Source organism: Triturus cristatus, chromosome 6, assembly GCF_964204655.1.
Source record: "Triturus cristatus chromosome 6, aTriCri1.1, whole genome shotgun sequence".
Classification (NCBI taxonomy): domain Eukaryota; kingdom Metazoa; phylum Chordata; class Amphibia; order Caudata; family Salamandridae; genus Triturus; species Triturus cristatus.
This window is the reverse complement of record NC_140589.1, coordinates 1,400,915,245-1,400,928,176: the sequence shown is the minus strand read 5'-3', so window position 1 is coordinate 1,400,928,176 and position 12,932 is coordinate 1,400,915,245. Positions and strand designations below refer to the sequence as shown.

General features: G+C 50.1%; 1 pseudogene; it reads right to left on the bottom strand.

Moving 5' to 3' along the window:
- The window catches only part of LOC146821463 (PDZ and LIM domain protein 1 pseudogene), a 52,015-nt pseudogene extending 43,118 nt beyond the window's left edge, over window positions 1-8,897 (bottom strand).
- Between the last annotated feature and the right edge of the window lie 4,035 nt (window positions 8,898-12,932).

Below are 12,932 nucleotides of genomic sequence, written 5' to 3'. Positions count from 1 at the left end.
AAAGGAGGGAAGGGAGTGGGAAAGGAGAGAAAGGGAAAAGAGGAAGGAAGGACGAAGTGGAGACAATTAGAGGGAGAGGATATGAGAAGGGGAGGGAGATGAGGGGAATGGGAGGAAAGGGAACTGAGGGGAAGGGGTGGAATGGAGAGAAGAAAAGGCGAAGAGAGGGGAAGGGAAGGAGATGAGGGAAGGGAGACCAGAGGATGGGTAAGAAAGAGGTGGGGGGAGTAAAGGGGGATAAAGGTAAGGTGAGGGAAAATAATGGAGAGGGGAAGGAGAGAGAAGGGAGATGAGGGGAAGTGGAGGGAGGAGAGAGCAGGAGGGGAAGGGAGTCCAGGGTAATGGGAGGGAAGGGGGAGCAGGTGAAGGGAGATTGGAAGAAAGAGTGCAAGGGGAGGGAACAGACGGGAGAGGGGAAGGAAAGGGAGATAAGAGGTGAAGGGTAGGGAGAGGGGGAAAGGGGAAGTAGGGAAGGGAGATAAAAGGGAGAGATAGGGGAAGGGAGAGGAAGGGGGGATAGAGGAAGGGTATGGAAAGGATAGAGGAAGGGGAGTGGAGGAAGATAAGGGGAAGTGGAGGGAAGGGGAGAAGGGAAAGGGGATGGGGAAAGGGAGGAAAGTGAGGCGGAGAGAAACGGAAGGGGAAAGAGGGGGCAGAAGGGAGATGAGGGGAAGACGAAGGAGGGGAACGAAGGGAGAGGGGAAGGGGAGGGACGGGATAGAGGAAGGGGAGGGAAGGGATAAAGGGGAGGGAAGGGAGATGAAGGGAAGAAAAGGGAGATGAGGGAAGGGAAGACCATGGGAAAGAGACAGCATAGAAATGAGAGGAAGAGAATGAAAGGGGGTGAGGTGAGGGGGAGGGTAGGGAAAGGACAGAGGAGGGGGAGAGGGGAAGGAGGGAAGGAAGGTAGAGAGGAAGAGGAAAAGGGGGAGGGAAGAAGAATTAGAGAGATGGGGAAGGGAGAGAAGAGGGCAAGGGGAGCCAGGGAGGGGGAGGGAAGAGAGAGATGAGAGGAAGGGAGAGGGGAAGTGGAGAAAAAGGGAGGTGAAAGGAGGGAAGGGGTGGGAAAAGAGAAAAAAGGGGAAGAGGAGGGGAGATGAGAAGGGGCGGGAAGGAGATGAGGGGAAGGGTAAGGAGAGGTGAGAGGAGGAAAGGGGAGTAATGTGAGGGAAAAGAATGGAGAAGGGAAGGGGAGAGAAGGGAGATGAGGAGAAGTGAAGGGAGAAGAGAGCGACAGGAGTCCAGGGTAAGGGTAAGGGGAGGGAAGGGGGACCAGGGGAATGGGGAAGAGAGATGGGAAGGAAGATCGCAAGGGGAGGGAACAGAAAGGGGAGGGAAAGGGAGATAAGGGGAAAAATAGGGGAAAGGGTGGGAAAGGGAGGGATAGAGAAATGTAAGGATAGAGTAAGGGGGTGAGGGAAGATGAAGGGAAGGGAATGGATATACGGTGAAGTGGTGGTAAAGGGTAGAAGCGAAGGGGAAGGGAAGAGGATGGGGAAGTGGAGGAAAGTGAGAGGGGAAAGAGGGGCAGAAGGGAGTTGAGAGGAAGGGGAAGGAAGGGAGGGGAGGGAAAGGAAAGGGAAAATGGGGAGAAGGGATGGAGGAAGGGGAGGGAAGGGATAGAGAAAGGGGAGGGAAGGGAGATGAAGGGAAGGGAAGGGGAGACCAGGGGAAAGGGACGGAAGGTAAATGTGGGGAAGAGGAGGGAGAGGGGAAGAGAAGGGTCAGAGGAGGGAGAGAGGGGAATTGGAAGGTAGAGAGGAAGGGGAGAAAAGGGTGAGGGAAAAAGTTGGAGAGAGATGGGGAAGGGAGAGAAGAGGGCAAGGGAGAGGTGATGGGGAGGAAAGAGGACAGAGGGGGATGATAGACGGGGCAAGCGAGAGGGAAGAGAGGAGGAAAGGGAGAGATGAGGAGAAAGTGAGAGAAGGGAGATAAGAGAGGAAGGGAAACAGGAAGGGGAGCGGGGGAGGGAAGGGAGAGAGGAAGGGAGAGGGAAAGGGGGGAAATAGAGGTGAGAGGAGGGAAGGAGTGTGGAAGGAGAGAAAAGGGGCAGAGGAAGGGAGGATGAAAGGGAGACAAGGAGAGGTAGGGGAGATGAGAAGGGGAGGGGAGGTAAGGGAGATGAGGGGAAGGTAGTGGAAGGTAGAGAGGGAAAGGGGAGTGGGAGGTGAAGGGAGGAATGGGGATAAAGGTTAGGTGAGGGGAAGTATGGAGAGGGGAGGGGAAGGGAAGGAAAGTGAGATGGGGGAAGGTGGAGAGAATAGAAGGGAAGGGAGACACTGGGAATGGAAGGGAGAAGAGGGTATGGGAAGGGAATGGAGACTAAGGGGAGGGAAGGGAGATGATGGGAAGGGAAAGAGGAAGGAGAGGCAAGGGGAGGGAAGGGCGATGAGGGGGAAGAGAGACAGTGAATTGAAGGGAAAAGTGGGTAAGGGAGGCAGGGGAGGGAAGGGAGAGATGGAAAGGCGAGGGAGAGATGAAGGGGAGGGATGGGAAAGAGGAAGGGAGAGACGAAGGGTAGGGAAGGGAGAGGGGAAGCATAGGGAACGGAGGGAAGAAAGGAAGGGAGAGACAAGGGGAAGGGAGAGTAAAGAAAGGGAGAGGGGCAGAGGAAGGGAGGGAAGGTAGAGGGGAAGTGGAGAAAAGGGAGAGTGGAAGTGGAGGGAAGGGGGAAGAGAGGAAGGGACTGGAGAGACAACAGTAAGGGAGAGAAGAGAAAGGGAAGTGAGAGGAGGGGAGAGGGGATGGAGAGGGCAGGGAAGAGGAGGGAAGGGAACAGAAGAGAAGTAGAGGGAAGGGAAGGGAAGGGAAGGGAAGAGAAGGGAAGTGGAGAAGAGAGGAGAGGAGAGGAGAGGGAAGGGTAAGAGGGAAGGGATGGAAATGGAAGGGAAGGGGTAATGAGAAAAAAAGATGGGGAAGTAAAAAGAAAAATGGAATGGAAAGGAAAGGAAGATGGGCTGAAGGGAAAAGGAAAGGAAGGGGATCAAGAAGGAAATAGAGAGGATAGAGGCGGAGATGGAAGAGGAAGGAAAAAAAGGAATCAATGGAAAGAAAGGGAGGGGAGAGGAGATGGGGAAATAAGGGAATGGAATGAAAAAGGGAATGAAAAGACAGTAGAAAAGATAGATAAGGAGGGAAGGGAGAAGAAGATACAAGGTGAACGGTGAGACATGGAAGGGGAAGAAAAGGAAAAAGAAAAGAAAAAGAAAAAAAACAAAGTTAAAAAAACAAAATGCAAAAGAAAACGGAAAGAACATAAGACAGAGGAACGAAAATGAAGGGGTCTCTCAAGCGATTGGAAGGGAGAGAAGACAAGGGTGAAGGGCAGATAAGCTGGTGGGAAAGGATGGAACGAGAGGGAAAGGGAAGGGAGTGGAAGGGAAGGGAGTTGGAATTTCACGTCAGTTTCAAGTTCGTTTTCACTTTGTTTTCAAGTTGAGTTTTCAGTTCACTTTTCGTTTGGTTCATTTACTCACCTTGCCCCCTTAGACACACCCTGGCCCTGCCCCCTTCTCGCTTGGAGCCTGCTAGGCCCCTGCAGCTCCGCATCCCACTGTCACCAGCTGCAGCCGCCAGTAGTGTCCTCTCCGTCCGGTGACCTGCAGTGAATGCCGCAGCCGCTTGGTTACCAGCCTTTTATACCGAGGACGCGTCACAATGGAGACTTTTCATCGTGTCATCATACATCACCCCTTTCTGGGTGATGCCATGTGTTTCAGTTTAAAGAGGGGTGGGCAGGCAAGGCACGGGGTTAGTCCAATATCTTAAGAGAAGCCAATTATTTAGTCTCAAAAATGATCCTGATCTGCACCTGAAAGAAGATCCTATCCTACCCGACATTCTTTCCAACAGCGGTCTCTCCTTTAGTCTCTGTTGCGGCCGAGGCCTCCCCTCTGCAGGTAGCCTGGACCTCGTGACATCACATTGGAGGGCCGATGATGTCACAAGAGTTCCATTCACAGGATTCTGCTTACGTCGCTGCTGGGCGGGCACGGACTTTTAACTGGATTTAAAATGTAGGGGTTTCCTTATTTGTTTCAAATAAATTATATTTTCATCTTTTTTTTTCAACCTTCATTTGAAATAAATGATGTTTTCATTCTATGATTCTGTTTATCTCACAGCGTTTGGTATAACATTTTTGTTATTCGTAGTGCCACTTAAAAAGTAGTACTACATTTATTCATCTGCAGGACCGAACCCGTGACCTACAAGTTACACATCTCGACATCGGGCTCTTAGGTCAGTAAATCAGGTTAAAGCTTCCGAGACAGTTACCACCACAGAGCATAGTACCCCCAGGGGCACCCCGCTTTCCCCCTCCCCCAAATTAGGTTACCCAAAGAAGACACAAGAAACAGTTGTAAATGGGTAACAAATGCTGCAGGATTTATTACATAATTCCAGGATATGTAATAGGTGGGTTATCTTACGGGCGATCCAAGGGCAGGCGGCCATCTACTTCACCTGCCCCGCCTGATGAGCCGGGCAGCACGGGAACGACCCGCAAGTGCTGCCCCCCAAGTGATTCTTTTTTCGATCACGTGCCGTTGAAATTCTACTCACACCCCCCCTCTCGGGGCGGAGCGTCGCATAGCAAGCCCCCGGTTGTTCAGGCCCACAACCGCCCGCAGGCCTAGCGGGGCGCCGACCGGCTTCCGGGACCTCTCTGGAGGCTCCTCGTTTTGGCTCAGGCACCACGTGGTGCCGCGCAGAGGTACCCTTTGTACCGGCCTGCTTCCAGATCGCCCTGTAACTCCGCCACAGCCCTGGAGGCGGCTAACCGTCGCAGCCAGGGCCCCCCACCAACCTAGCTCTTTACCTGCTTCGCTTAAATCCAATACAACAGGTCCATGCCTATTTGGGAGAGGTGTACTCCATTCAAGTCGAAGTACCCCTTTACATTCCCCCGAATCATCTCATGGCGAATAAAGCCCAAACGGGCGACAAAGAGGTCGCCAGTGAGGGTGGGGGAAGGCTAAATAGCCTTCCCCTCACACCTGGGCCCGGAAGTGACGCGCCTTGCGCGTCACTTCCGGCCCCCGACACAGAGGGGGGGCAACAATCAGGATCCCTGCCCCCGCCCCCCCCGAAGGAGGGAGTGGGGAGGGGTGACCGGGGCCCCGGGGCCACTAAGGCGCCGACCGCCGAGTGGCCCCCTGCGGGGGCCGCGGTCAGCGGCACAGTTACCAGTCCCTGCTCGGACGCTGTGGTGGCGTGAGGGGGCTAGGGAATAATATTTTGGGTGGTGTGATGAGGCGGTGCCGCCTCTTTGTGTCTATAGGAAGAGGTCTGCGCATCATGTGTGCTTTGATATGACGTGGAGTGCAGAAATCATTCCTTTAAACATATGCCCCAGAAAGTGAAAGCGTTTTACGTGCTGCGACCGGGCACACTAAAGCTAAAAACGGAAGGGTCTTCGAAATCCATGGTACAAATGAGCTTTTTCTGAGGCCGAAAGAATAAACAAGCATTTACAATGCAATGGTCTCGGCAATATTATAGGTAGAGCTATTGGTATTGCTCATTATTTTTTTATCATTTTTGTATCCCTAAATAAATGGCATTGTCATTTCTATTGGCATTAGCTGAAGATAGATAAAGAGATCAGATGGATATAAGTAAACAGAAAAGGGTGGAGGATAGAGGAAGATTGGAGATTGGAGGAGAGATGGGATGAAGGAGAGAGAAACAGGAAGGAGGGTGTCCAGAAGGAAAGAGATAGCTGAGGGGCGGACAGAGAGATGGGCAAAGGAAATAGAAGATAGAGGGATGAAAAGAAGGGCGAAGAGATGCATGGAAGAAAAGAGATTCGTGAGAGAGAGAGGGGAAGTGACTTAGAGACATGAATGAATGTGTGGATGGAAATCAAGGTGACAGGATAGAGAGATACATATGCATGGAGAGAGACCGACAGGTGGAAGGAAATAACAAATAAGGGCCAAAAGTGTGGGGGGGGACATGAAGGGAGAGGCAGATACCTCGTAAAAGAAAAAAGGAGAACAAGGCTTGAACAGGAGGGCAGAAGGATGGGTGGAAGCAAGGTGAAGTAGACAGAAGGGTGATGGATGAGTAGGTAGATGGGAAGAACGATGGCTGGATGGATGGATGGATGGGAGAATGGATGGATGGGTGGATGGATGGATGGATGGGTGGGTGGGTGGTGGGCGGGTAGGAGAGTTGATGGATGGATGGATGAATGAGTGGATGAGTAGAGGGGTAGGTGAATGGATGGATGGTGCAATGGGGGAGACAGAAAGGTGAAGACATAGAGGGTTTGGATACAGAACATACAGATGTGCGGGGTTTTTATCCCACTTAAAGCCCTGGGTAGGATACTCAACAACAGGGCCGAACTGGAACCCCAAAGTAGGCCTGGCAATTATGTCGGACCAGCTGGAGGGTCATGGGGGAGGTTAACTGTGAAGCACTTTTGCTACAGGAAACGCCCGATGCCCGGGCAAGCCAGCCCTGTCCTGCTCAACAACCCCGTTCTCTCCCGCATTTACCTGTGATCAGGCGCGCAACACCCATTGAACTCAAAGGGCTTCAGCCCCCCCCGTCGTGTGTGGCAGCCCGGGATGAGACCGCTTCCCGGGCAGACACAAAGCCGCGCCCGAGCACTCACAGGTCTTTTAAAAGACCATTTGCATGTTAATGAGGCCTCGCTGTTGGTTCACCCCTTCTAAGACAACCGCAGCTGCACTCTGCCTAGATTCAGCCCCCCCACCCCCGAAATCAGCACCACTCTGCCTACTGTTTAAAGATTCAGCCCCCCCCCCGAAATTTTTGCTTAGCCCCCCCCGAACATTAACTAGCAAGTGATTTCGCTGGTCGCTTTTTCACAAGCTCTGAACTTTGGCAGTGATGTTTCCCCTTGATAGAGAAGTTTCAGTTTCTGTATTTGGATTCCATGCCCATTCCTTCTTTGTCCTCTCTGCTGAAACTGCTGTCTGAAGTGTCAAATTTTAGTAATACTAAACAAAAATCGCACTACCGTGCCAGGGCCAGACTTGGCGTTGATAATGATTGTTTGAAAAGGGAACTTTGAAAGGATACGAACTTGACCAATTCTGGTTTCAAAATATAAGAGAACACTGTAGAGGCATGCGTCTACCGACTGTTATATATAATTTGGGATATATTTCTTAATCTGTCGAGTTCAGCCACTGCATGATTATATTGTTGTCTCTTTTTGAAACTCAGGAGCAGTAACATTGTCGTGGTGTCACTAGGGCTTCAAGTGGATGCTTTTTCAATATTATATACAAGCCACAGTTACTGCTAATTTATCTTATGCAACTAACAACGATTGACAAAGCCAATAGTCCTAACTTGTTGTAGGTATCATGTTACTTGTTGTATCATTATGCCTGGATGCAATGACAAAAGAGACAGCAAAATACAAGTCGTATAGACCCCGCGCAACACCGCCCCCCACCCCCACCCATTTTTTTTTATCCCACTTAAAGCCCTGGGTAGGATACTCAACAACAGGGCCGAAATGGAACCCCAAAGTAGGCCTGGCAATTATGTTGGACCAGCTGGAGGGTCATGGGGGAGGTTAACTGTGAAGCACTTTTGCTACAGGAAACGCCCGATGCCCGGGCAAGCCAGCCCAGCCCTGCTCAACAACCCCGTTCTCTCCCGCATTTACCTGTGATCAGGCGCGCAACACCCATTGAACTCAAAGGGCTTCAGCCCCCCCCGTCGTGTGTGGCAGCCCGGGATGAGACCGCTTCCCGGGCAGACACAAAGCCGCGCCCGAGCACTTCACAGGTCTTTAAAAAGACCATTTGCATGTTAATGAGGCCTCGCTGTTGGTTCACCCCTTCTAAGAACCCCCGCAGCTGCACTCTGCCTAGATTCAGCCCCCCCACCCCCGAAATCAGCACCACTCTGCCTACTGTTTAAAGATTCAGCCCCCCCCGAAATTTTTGCTTAGCCCCCCCCCCCCCCCGAACATTAACTAGCAAGTGATTTCGCTGGTCGCTTTTTCACAAGCTCTGAACTTTGGCAGTGATGTTTCCCCTTGATAGAGAAGTTTCAGTTTCTGTATTTGGATTCCATGCCCATTCCTTCTTTGTCCTCTCTGCTGAAACTGCTGTCTGAAGTGTCAAATTTTAGTAATACTAAACAAGTAGTCGCTTCATCTTTTTCTTCCAATTCCAAGATTTCCTGTAATACCCTGAAAGAAGCAGATTGACGGGGTGGCTCGTCGGTCTCCTGGTTCTCTTGTAGCATCTTGTACACCTCAGACTCTTTGTCGATCACTCGAGTACTGGCAGGCGGCTCCTGTTCAGAGGCTTTGCTTGGCTCCTGCGCAACGGCTGCCGTCTTGGACTCCATGGCACTGTTGAAGGTCTGGATGTTCTCGGAGGAGTAAAGTCCTGCCGGATTGTTGTACTGTGCAGTTATCACTTTGGGGGATGAGCTGGAAGCAGTGGCAGCAGTGAACGGCATAGCGCTTCGGTTATGTGCACTTCCTATTTGTTTTAAATCCTGTTGTTGAGCTGATAGATTCATCTTGTATGGATGCGCTTTTCCATCTTCTGTCACAAGTGGATTCCAAATTTTCGATTCAGCCCTGTTAACAGTGAGGGTTATCTCGTCTATGCAACCTTTAATTTTGTTCTGTGCTTCTAAATGGGTCATATGTTCCGTATGTTTTCCGTCAATGGCGACAACCACATCTCCAATACAAACATTAGATAACGCTGCTTTACTTCCAGGAGTCACCCTGGAGATGGTGAGAGGCTGGTCAAAGTCCTTCCCACCGACGAGCCTGAAGCCCCAGGGTCCGGGGCCCTCAATAACGATACGGATCATGCCGGACATGCTGCCGGTGTGCGCGTCCGGGAGGTAGGGCGCTAGGAGCTGGTCCTACGCAATCTCCCCGCAGCTGCAGAAGGGAATGCCAGGGTGAGCTTAAACAATCACGGAGTCCTGCGCACTCCTCCCCTGCCGCTAGGAGGGAGGGAGGAAGGAACACCCACAGCCCGTTGCCAGCAGCCACACGGCTAAACCGGGAGAGCCCGGGGCGAAATAGGGATGACTATTCAATGCTGCACCTTGTACGAGATGCATGGGGGGGGAGGGGGTCTTTAGTGCCCAAAAGAAACTACACTCACCGCAAACAAAAGGCACGGCGTGAAAACCCGGTGTGCAGGGCAGCGAGGAGGACGCAGCGCAGGGGCGACACACGAGTAGTAGATGGAAAGGTGAAACGTGGTTACTAATTAAGATACAGGGCCTAACTAGGCAGGGCAGCGTGAGAAAGCAACAGCAAGAAGATCCTCACGGCCAGACGATCGATAAAAAATGGCGGATGGGAGCTTCCAAACTTTTTCGGATTCGGGGGCGTGTTCCTGCTGTTCGAAAAAGGGCGTGGCTAAAAAGTGGAAAGAACAGCACGGAACACGCCCCCGAATCTGAAAAAGACGGAGCCTATTTGGAGGGACGGCTCTCTCCTCCAATGGCTGCCCTCCGTTTAGGAAGCCAGCCAATGGAGGAGAAGCAAAAAGAGAGGCGGGCTAAATAGCCACTCTAGTAAACATTAAATCTCCGATTTCCGGTTCTGCCTTCGGCAGACCGGTAGTCCTCGACCTAAAAATACATTTAAGTAAGTTAGGAAGTCGTCCGCGCCACTCCTTCCAGCTTCTACTGTACGTTCAAGGGGCCGCATTTTGTAGCGCTGGGTGGTATTATCTTGTTTCTCAACACTTCCAACCTGAGCCGCTATGAAGAAAAGAAAAATACACATAATTAAAACATTAATAAATGTAATTAGTACAGGGTGATGGGCCTTATGAGAAAGGCATGGCTGAATTTCTAAATCACGGAATGGATCATTTTGTATATGGAGCTGGGTTCGTATCCCGGCTTCGGCTGAATGTCCTGTGATTCTGGGCACATATTGTAATCTCTTCTCCCCTGAAGCCCTTTGCTGATACCAGTTCCCTCCTCCGAGGGATAACTGCAACAAGCTGACAATTTGTTGCTAATTTTAATACCAAGCTTGGTCAACGAGTTAAACCGCTGCTCCTGGCCTGCATGTGATCTGCAGTTACAATTCTGAATTCAGGTCGTGTCAACTTGCCCTTTCATCCTTCTGATGTAGTATAAAGTGATAGTCACTCCTGTTTCTAGTACTCATAAACGGAGAGCAGCTCCATTGCTTGCCAGCACGTTCTTGGCATTTTATGAGCAACCAGCGCCCCCTGGAGTCCTGCCTCCTCCAGATGTCAGTTTGGGTGAAGCTGCAGGGCCTCAGCACAGCTGCTCCATCTGCTGTAGAAGGGGCGGGCTGGGGTCGGATTTCTCTTCCCACCTCAGGTTACTTATAATGACAAGTGGATAAAGTTCATAGACTGGGCTCCGCATGGGAGGACTGGCTTCCCTGGGGTCTGTGGCTGCAGCGCAGAGAGGCCTGGGGTGCAGGGCAGACACTGGGTAATGCTACCAAGAACAGTGGTGCAGCCGTGCAGGCATTGCACCTACTCCTGTTGGCGCCCTTCTCCCACTGTTCACCTGCACACATCCAGACAAGGGTACAAATCACTTCACACGGCTTCATTGTAAACACTTCCTGGTTTTGCTACAGGTCTCCCCTTTTTAGATCTCGCAGACCTGCGTTGCAGCACGCATGCGCTGCTCGCTCTGCGAGGCTTATTGTAATCGAGGAAATATCAGAAGTGGAGTTTAAGCCCCGCCCATCATTCTGATTGGCTGGCGTCATCGTTTCTGTTAAACTTTGGCGTGTGGTTGGAAACGAGGCTTCTTTGTTACCGCCCTGTCTCCTTTTGGGGCCGCCCATCCGGACTCGATTGTTTACTTACTGCGTTACACGGTCTCCTTTAATTAATCGGTGAGCACTTTTTTTTTTATTTGTAGCACGGTCGCTTTCACTTTAGCTGCCACTCTTGTTTTTCTAATTATTAACTTTTTTTTCACGTTGGCGGCCCCTTCGCTTCACCTTTAGCCATGTTAAGCTAAAGCGCGGGTGCTGCGATTGTTGAAAAAGTAAAGAAATATATATTTTTCTATTTCTTTACTTTTGCAGCAATAGCGGCACCCGCGCTTTACTTTAACATGGTTAAAAGTAAAGCATGGGTCGAGATTAATGCAAAAGGAAAAAAAAATGGAAAAAAAGAGTGGCTCACAATTTTTTTTCTACTTGTTTACTCCATGCTTGTTTGGTGTGAAGTAGGAGGGTCTGCTGCTAGCTCAGGCAGAGCGCGGACAGGCTCCCCTGGAAGCGGCTGGTTATTATTTATTTTAAGCCCTTGTTCAGGTTGTCACACCTTCCCCTCATCCCCCAACAGCAGCGATAACAGGAAGCCGCAAAAAGAGCAGGGGCCCCATGTCAACCCCGGCCAGACGGCGGCTCATGCTAGACAGGCAAAAGGGCGCCCACCAAGTAGCTGTTTCCCTCTCCGTGGCATGGAGGGGCCAATGTGCAGAGCGTGGTTTTATAGCGCCATGAAAGGTGCCGCTTTGTTTAGCTGGTGCTGGTGTTAACTTACATTTATTATTTAATTTCTATTAGAAAGTGCACATTGAACTGCTTCTTTGCGCTTATTGATAAAACCTGTTAGTATTATCCTACGTAATGGCTTTCATTACACATCGAAAAGATTAAATACTGACTTGGCCCGTCACTATTTAAACCTGTGGCACGTAAGGTATATATTCAAACCTCTGCGGTAGGTGCAGTAATACACCGAGCTACCTTAAAAACATAATTGCCTAGTCACTGCTGTTGGTATAACTGTCTGAAACGCAGAGATGAGTTTATGTTCACCAAAAGGCGGAGTCGAAGCACGCACTTTGACCTTTAGCGCTCCAGATATCGATCCAGCAGCTAGCACATTCACCCACTGAGGGTCCCGGGGTCTCCACAACCCACCCGCCATTTCAGCCCAGCCATCTGTGTTTACAAAAGGACAAGCTGACAAAACACTGCAAAACCACCGCATTTCATAAGAGCGAAAGGAAATGTCTCTGCGTCATACAACAATACACAAAAGGCAATCAAATAAACAAACTCCAGGATCTGTATTTGCATCTTTACCTTTGCGGTACACAGAGCTGTCAGTTTCTTACAATTTACGCTATTTACTCTCGCAAGCTGTGGTTCGTTTCCGCTTTGTACCTGTGTTTATATTGTTTTTAATGACACTTTGTGGCGTTGAAACTGATTATTACACTTGTTGGCACCTTGGGGAATGCAGTCTAATTCAGATATTGGGTTTTCTACGAGCATGTCAGTTCTGTTTTATTTTTTATTTTTAATGTTTTACACAATTGCCCTATTTGTCGACATCTTGCTTTCCCGTTTGCCTCGTTCTCTGTGGCAGGTAACCATCGACCAACACTCACGTGAAGCAAGCAGAAACAAAGGGGAAATATGTTAATTTCACATCACACCACCACTCACATCCAATGCATGGGAACATTCTAACCTTCTGAGTTGGTCTATACATAGACTTTTGTACCGGACGTACAAATCCTGTGCTAGGCAGTGTGCTCTCAAAATGCATTGTCATTTACAATACCAATAGCTTAAACTCGTATAAATGCGAGACCTATTGCATTGCAAATGCTTGTTTAAAAAGCTGTTTTGAATTGTGTAGTATCTTGGTTATTATGCTTTATATGTCACCCACTGCTCCACCAGTGGAACACTCTAGAGATGATGTAACATAGAATGTTGGTGTAGGAATTACACAGTTGGAGAAGGGCTGAGCGCCTTGCTGGCTGCTCTTGGTGGGGTTGACTACTACTGTATTACTGATCTTGTAACCAACATTAATAATTCCTCTTGAAACCTCACAATCAGCCTGGACCTGATTACTACAATTTTATGGCGACGAGTTGAACCTAAGAACCTTCTGCTACCTCTGAGGACATTTGGAGTACCTATTCTCAAG